At 29.1% G+C, this 8491-nt stretch overlaps 2 long non-coding RNA genes across 2 annotated transcripts; one reads left to right on the forward strand and one right to left on the reverse strand.

Annotated features, from left to right (window-relative positions):
* The first annotated feature begins 230 nt into the window (after positions 1 to 230).
* LOC136781744 (uncharacterized) lies at positions 231 to 2663 on the forward strand. The gene is made up of 4 exons (XR_010823978.1): positions 231 to 409; positions 488 to 646; positions 1063 to 1620; positions 1725 to 2663. It is a non-coding gene; the product is annotated as an uncharacterized lncRNA (long non-coding RNA).
* Positions 2664 to 3001: 338 nt separating this feature from the next.
* On the reverse strand, positions 3002 to 7072 carry LOC136781715 (uncharacterized). Its single transcript, XR_010823966.1, has 4 exons — positions 6895 to 7072; positions 6658 to 6816; positions 5684 to 6241; positions 3002 to 5555 (listed from the first exon to the last, which is right to left on the reverse strand). It is a non-coding gene; the product is annotated as an uncharacterized lncRNA (long non-coding RNA).
* Positions 7073 to 8491: the final 1419 nt, after the last annotated feature.

Below are 8491 nucleotides of genomic sequence, written 5' to 3' on the forward strand. Positions count from 1 at the left end.
ATATGAAAATGGTGAAATTTGTGTAAATTGAACCGGAAGTCGTTCATACTGTACAGTTGTGCATGAAAAATACGTGGGTCAGTTCTATAGTGTTTTTGCATTGTGACAACTCAGATAGAGATAGAGGTTACAAGTGATTGAAATGGTGGTAAAAGAGTAAATATTACCCCCCCAAATTTAAAAAACTATAAGAATCATCAACATTTTTAGATAAGTAACTTCTTTTCATTTATAAAATTATATACATATGAGAATATGATGCTTTGTGAATACTTTACGTTTCAGGAAAAATTGTAAAGGAAACTGAAAGGTATGAATAAGGCGAATGTGAATTTATTAAAGAATTTCTGTTTTGTCAAGTATATTTTGAATGAGCTCTGACCCACGGCAAGCTATTTTTAAATATGATGTTTGTATTTATAAATAAAATGAGTAAACACTATCGCTCATAGTAAAAACTAATAAAGTCTTAATACAATGTTCACAGAGTAATAGTAAACCCAAGGAGATGCTTTTTAATGCTAAATAATGTTTTCTTAATAATTAAGGTATCAAACCTTACAACAGGCCTAAAGTGGCATGTCCAAATTAGCAAATTAATTGTTGTCTAAATCTGCCCAATATATCCTGCTTAGGGATCACTTGAGTAAGCTATCACCCATTAAAATTTTTTCAATAAAATTTTCTGAAGCAGGATAACGCGTAAGGTCCTGTGTTTCACTTGTTAAATAGAAGAAAAAAAATGTTCTGTTTTTCCTACTTAACAAGTCAAAACCAAAGCGGTAAAAATTTTTCTATTTTAGTAAACTTTACAAAAAGAGTACCAATAGGTGACAGTTTACCTAGCAGGGTGGACCTCAGCGGGATGCATATCTTTCACATTGTAAATGGTTGTGGTTTGATTTGCAAAGCAATGTGCACCTATTTGTAAAAATGTTTTATTTATGATATTAATAGCGTACTCGGACTTCACATAATTCAATATGCTAATAAATTCTATTCATTTCAACTAAAGATCAATAAACATCATTATTTTTCTTACTGGCAATAATAATGTTACAGGTCTACATTTGTGATTTGATCAGTAAAACAAACTGACAAATGATCAGAAGCAAACATCTAGTTTCCTACATGACATCCAAAATATATGAGTTAATTGAAATGTAATCGAAAGCCAACTGTTCTGGAAATATCACCGATGAATATATTCATATTGAAATTTGTTATGAAGAAAAGGAAGATTACATAGGATATTCTGGTGTATCAGTGTTAAGAGAATAATTGTAAATTGCATAACTTTAAATGTTAGCAAAAAAACTATAATGTAGGTACTGTAGCCACTTTATAAACTGCTATGCGTTGAATTGTTATGAAGGTAAGATTAGATTTAATAAATTACTATATAAGGGCTGGTAACAAGTCATGGACTCTATTATTCATTAAGAAAAACTACCAAACATTTCATTTTCTTAAAACAACAATTTAACTAAGGATAATCCTTTGCAGGCACCGTAAGTTATTGTGGTTATACTGGTAGAGCGAACACAATTCAATTGGAGCTCTGCAAATAAAGCAAAAACGATATAGGTTAATAAATCAGTTTTGAGACGATCATCATTGGTAAGACCAAATATGTATTTTTACCTTTAGTTTTTAGCACATTTTCTATTTTCTTAATTGTTTTCCTGTGTTTATGGATTGAAATATTAAGGAAATTTTTACAGTTGTTCAATCTTTCCAAAAAATACCTTGACTGCCAAAATCAATGGTGAAAGTGGAGTGAAAGGACAATTAGAGCAAGGGCTATAGGTTTGATAATGGTGATAAGAAGAGAAACGAAAAATGAAATAATTCATGTAGTGAATATACTGGATTAATGAGATGAACGATACTTTGGAAAAAAGAAAGGAAACAACAAAGAGAGTTAACAAAGAATTGAAAAACAAAAGTCGAAAATTTATAAATTTAAAAGAAGTAAGAATATAGAAATAGAGTAGAGAATGGAGTAAGTATAAAACGGAGAAAGGATTATTTATTATAATAAGAAAAAACAAAATAATAAAGGAAAGAATAGAAAATATAGTTATAAATTAATCAGAATAAATATAGAAGAAAAGAGTAGGAAGCAGAAAACGTAAAGCAAACTATTTGTTAAATTAATAAGGTGACTGTAGTATTCATGACAAATTTTATATATTATATGGATTTAACAGGGGTTTTCGACTCATGATTTGTTTTAAAGAATTCATGGATTTGTATGAAGGTGATTTAGAAAAATTTGTGGATATATAATTATAGGTTTGTTCTCCTTTTCGCTGCAGTATCGAACTGGTGCAATTAGTTTAAATAAGACAAACATTTTTTCTCTCTCTAAGTTATTGCACCAGTAGAGCAATGCAGAAAAAAAGAACAGACCTTTTGTGATGGAAGGAACTGTGGGATATTTTACGTGGAGCCGGAGAACAAAATGAGAAGGAAAGGTGAAAAGGAGAGATTATTTTCCACAGAAGGATACAATGCTTTATGTACTAGATAATTTATTCAGTACAACGTTTGTAAACTACTTTTTTAATTCTCATGTTTGCAATTGAATTGTGGAATTTTTTCAGTTATATGAATTTTGAATGAGTCATATTTAAATTCTAATATTTGTACAATATTAATTTGTCGTGATATGAATTTATATTATGTTTCAAATTTTACTATTATCGAAAGAAATGTAAATTAATAAATTGACCGCGCTTTTACTATTAAAATGAAGGATGAAAAACAATGAAACGTCTTGTCATTTAACCGTACTTAATAATCTGAATTTTCCTTTTGACATGATGGATAAAGATAAAAGAAAAATGCCCAGGATGTTATATCCCGATGGATATATTTATTATAAAAAACATCACTACAAGAAAAATGACGGCAATATTGTAACGTAAATAATAATTACATTTATTTAAATATTAATGCTTCAGATGATTACATAATTGCAACATAAATTCTTCTTTACTTTAAATTGGTTATTTAATTAATGAAATTTAACTGGTTCATGTGTACTTACATACATTTACAAATACATACATTTTTAGATACTTAAGATGTGAAAATAAAAGTTGCAGTGCAACAGCGCTAATAATTAATAGTAACTTTCAAAACAAGAAATCTCATAATCATGAAAAGCCGGCTAATTATCAAGATATATCTAAATTTAGACACGCAATATTGAAAGCAACAAAAAGGGGATTTGGAACACCGAAAAATATCTATGATTCTATAGCTATAAAGTAATTATTAATTATCTACTCCATTCGTTTTTTAATTTACATTCTATTTTAATGCAGATATCCATCTTCGGCAGAAAATATGCCATATAAAAAAATTAGTAGAACAATGCATAATTGGCGAAGTCACAAAACTATAAAAAATCCGAAAATATTACGAAATATCGAGGACTATTTTAGCATTGGGGAACGGCAAAATCTCTTACAATTTAAGACCCACCCAGGCAAAAGCCATAAGATTCGTATTTATCAATACTAACATAATGATAATAGTATGTCGGTAATTTTTACGGACAACATATTAATAAAAAAATTGACAAGTTGCACAGTTTTTTGCATGGATGCAACGTTTGATTGTAAGCCGAAGATAAAAGATTGTAAACAGTTATTAACAATCATGGCTAAATATAAAGAGAAGGTATTTCCAAATTATTATTATATTGTTCTTAATATATGTATGTGAATTTAAAATTAATTGTTACATACTCCCCACTCTATCTTTTCTAAATAGGCTAAGACTTAAACAATATTTTTCACATTTTTTATACTATATTAAATGTTTCATTAACATATTGCTAAATAAGGTCTCTATAATGTTGATGCGTTTCCTAAAAATACCAGGTCTCCACTAAATTTTTGAACCTATGTAAGTATAATCCAAGAATAATGAAGTTCATGACTTATTTTTATTGATTTGATTAAAACTCTGTAACAGATGGCGAATTTGGTAAACCTTAAGTAGAGCAGGATGTTCATGACCAGGTCACATTGAAATTTTTGACAAGGAAGCTGTATGCTTATTGCATATCCATTAGCTTCTTACAGAATTAAGCTTTTCAAAATACTACGCGAATATACTATTAAAACGAAACATTTATGAAATTTCTGTATTTGAAATTGTAAAGAATTTTGGCTTTGTTTAAAAAAAAATAACGCTATAACTTTTTACATATACATACACTGCATTGCTTTTATCTCTATTCTCAAATCCAAATATTCCATAAACGACTTGATTAATCAGTATATTTATGTAGTGTTTTGGAAATCTCTTAACAAAAACTGAAAGTATATGTGTTAAAAATTGTATCTTTTTACTAAAAAATCTCAAGGTGATCTTACCATAATTTCCAGTCGATATTCAACCAATATAATAATCTGATAGATTTTAATTGGAAAATATAAAAATATGTCCTCAGCAGAATTTTTCTAAGCTGCTTACTTTCATAAATGTTTTTCGTTCCAATCTTTTTGGAACGCGATACATATACAACATATCTGTTTAAACAATTCTACGATTCATTTATAGTTTGTACCATTTTTATGGATCTTGATGCCCAATAAAAAGCAGTTTACATATATACAAATTTTTGAATTTGCACGCAATAAAATTATGAAAAACATGGAACCATTACAATGCTTGTGTGATTATGAAATTGGGCTGCATAATGCTATTAAAATAGTTTTTACTAATTGTCATATAACAGGATGTTATTTTCATTATGTACATGTAAGAATTATACATGTATTCCTTTTCTTACAATTTTATTTTAATTTTTTTACTGAAATGAAGCATTTTAATTACCTATAAATGGCTATAAACAGTTATTTGATTTAATAATATTTTTCTTTTCCATGATAATAGAGTCTAAACAAAAATGCTAAAAAAAGACAGGTTTTTCAAAACCTTGAATCCCAATCAATTGAAATAAACGTCAAAGGAATTATATTATTTAGAAGGCTGTGTAATTTACCCTATTTACCTTCTAATAATATTTGTAAAGTGTTTCAGCAAATAATCAATGAAACTAAAGAAGATATCATTCTTTACGATATATTTAAGAGCTTTTTTACATATTTTAAAAAGTTTTGGTTGAAAAGAATCAGCCCTAACATTCTATCAATATACAGAATTATCGATAACTCTAATAACTGCCAGGAGAGATATCATAAAACATTGTCTGAAAAGATTGGTTCCAAACCCCTAATTCATAATTTCGTCCGTAAGTGAAAACTGGGAAAACATATATCTCCAAAATGCGTTTATACTATATTACAAATACGCATTAAAACTATCATATATTCTTTATAAATTTTATAAATTTACGTTTCAGTTAAGTTAATTAAAATAATTAAGATATACCACATAGAAATAGCACAATTAGATAAAGGATTTGGCAAAAATGTTGTACACCATCGACCAAATTATCAATTTTTCCAAGATTGGCTTACAGATGAAACAGAAGGTGGATGGGCCATGTTGAATGAAGGCGTTAATAGTAACTGTAATCAAGAAAGATTGAACAACTGTAAAAAATTCCTTAATATTTCAATCCTTAAACACAGGAAAACAATTAAGAAAATAGAAAATGTGCTAAAAACTAAAGGTAAAAATACATATTTGGTCTTACCAATGATGATCGTCTCAAAACTGGTTTATTAACCTATATCGTTTTTGCTTTATTTGCAGAGCTCCAATTGAATTGTGTTCGCTCTACCAGTATAACCACAATAACTTACGGTGCCTGCAAAGGATTATCCTTAGTTAAATTGTTGTTTTAAGAAAATGAAATGTTTGGTAGTTTTTCTTAATGAATAATAGAGTCCATGACTTGTTACCAGCCCTTATATAGTAATTTATTAAATCTAATCTTACCTTCATAACAATTCAACGCATAGCAGTTTATAAAGTGGCTACAGTACCTACATTATAGTTTTTTTGCTAACATTTAAAGTTATGCAATTTACAATTATTCTCTTAACACTGATACACCAGAATATCCTATGTAATCTTCCTTTTCTTCATAACAAATTTCAATATGAATATATTCATCGGTGATATTTCCAGAACAGTTGGCTTTCGATTACATTTCAATTAACTCATATATTTTGGATGTCATGTAGGAAACTAGATGTTTGCTTCTGATCATTTGTCAGTTTGTTTTACTGATCAAATCACAAATGTAGACCTGTAACATTATTATTGCCAGTAAGAAAAATAATGATGTTTATTGATCTTTAGTTGAAATGAATAGAATTTATTAGCATATTAAATTATGTGAAGTCCGAGTACGCTATTAATATCATAAATAAAACATTTTTACAAATAGGTGCACATTGCTTTGCAAATCAAACCACAACCATTTACAATGTGAATGATATGCATCCCGCTGAGGTCCACCCTGCTAGGTAAACTGTCACCTATTGGTACTCTTTTTGTAAAGTTTACTAAAATAGAAAAATTTTTACCGCTTTGGTTTTGACTTGTTAAGTAGGAAAAACAGAACATTTTTTTTCTTCTATTTAACAAGTGAAACACAGGACCTTACACGTTATTCTGCTTCAGAAAATTTTATTGAAAAAATTTTAATGGGTGATAGCTTACTCAAGTGATCCCTAAGCAGGATATATTGGGCAGATTTAGACAACAATTAATTTGCTAATTTGGACATGCCACTTTAGGCCTGTTGTAAGGTTTGATACCTTAATTATTAAGAAAACATTATTTAGCATTAAAAAGCATCTCCTTGGGTTTACTATTACTCTGTGAACATTGTATTAAGACTTTATTAGTTTTTACTATGAGCGATAGTGTTTACTCATTTTATTTATAAATACAAACATCATATTTAAAAATAGCTTGCCGTGGGTCAGAGCTCATTCAAAATATACTTGACAAAACAGAAATTCTTTAATAAATTCACATTCGCCTTATTCATACCTTTCAGTTTCCTTTACAATTTTTCCTGAAACGTAAAGTATTCACAAAGCATCATATTCTCATATGTATATAATTTTATAAATGAAAAGAAGTTACTTATCTAAAAATGTTGATGATTCTTATAGTTTTTTAAATTTGGGGGGGGTAATATTTACTCTTTTACCACCATTTCAATCACTTGTAACCTCTATCTCTATCTGAGTTGTCACAATGCAAAAACACTATAGAACTGACCCACGTATTTTTCATGCACAACTGTACAGTATGAACGACTTCCGGTTCAATTTACACAAATTTCACCATTTTCATATAACTCTATAGACAAGGCTAATACTCGTTCAAATTTTTTGGGGCAAATTGCATACTACCGTACTGTTGCCTAAGAAGGAGGTTCAGGTTGCATACGAATGACGCCACACGGCGCTTGGTTAGAATGCAACCGGAGCCTTTTTGAATTTAACTAACTTTTATTAATTAAATGTTTTAATTCTAGTTATTGGCTAGTTGATAGAGAAAAGTAGTATAAGTGGTTATACAGGGTTTTATCCTAACAGAGAAGCATAGAAGATTCGTGTTAGTTGACTATAGAGCCGTGGAGCATGGAATCTGAGAGCCCTCATTGGTCAATTCCGTGTAGTGCCAACATAAAATAGGTCGTTGCCAACAGATTTTGTCTCTAATGCTTCTCGTAAGTGGAAATAGCAGAAATGTAAAAAAAAGTGAGGTTACTAAAGGTAAAAGTAAATATTAAAGAAGGGATAATAATAAAGGGTATGTGACAGTAAAAATAAATATGATATAAAGTCAACTTTAATGTTCAATGTATTAAATAATATTGATTAAGTGTTTTTTAATGTTCAGTTATCTGTTGTAGTGAAATTAAGAGGCTTCGCTTTAGATATGAATGGAGCGAGGAACCTGAAGAAGATGATTAAAGTAAAGTTTCAAGCGATGGAACTAAGAATTTTGAAGAATATGATATTGTTACGAGACCTCAATTCCTGAAAAATTTTTCATTGGTGGTAGCAAACAGTAAGTTGAACCACATAATCTAATTTGTTATATTTTGTAAGTCATAATATAATAAAATGATTGCAGGTAGACTGTAGATTATAATTCAAAGTTTTGCTAATTGCGGCAAAGGTTTTTTGATAAATGTGCAGAAGGAAGAGTGATTTCGACTGTAGCTACAACGATGCATTACAATAGTTGCAGGGATGTATACAATTTCTATTATCACAATTAATAGTATTTATTATGTAGTTTCTTTCAACCATTAAAGAGAGGTATACTGTATTTAAAGCTACGTAAACTAATTAAGATTAAAATTTTGCACATTTACTAAAACACATATTCTTTTACAGAGCCATAGCTGGAAGGTACATGAGCTTTTAATCAAGATTCCATGGATTCAGCGGCTTATGATGATACAGTATAAGAGGTTTATACTCTGGATGTGGGATGCAAAAATTTTCATGTTTACTGCAGCCAGGAATTG

The sequence above is a fragment of the Prorops nasuta genome, unplaced genomic scaffold (assembly GCF_024137725.1).
Source record: "Prorops nasuta isolate Cenicafe-Biocafe unplaced genomic scaffold, Cenicafe_Pnas_1.2 PNAS00024, whole genome shotgun sequence".
NCBI lineage: Eukaryota > Metazoa > Arthropoda > Insecta > Hymenoptera > Bethylidae > Prorops > Prorops nasuta.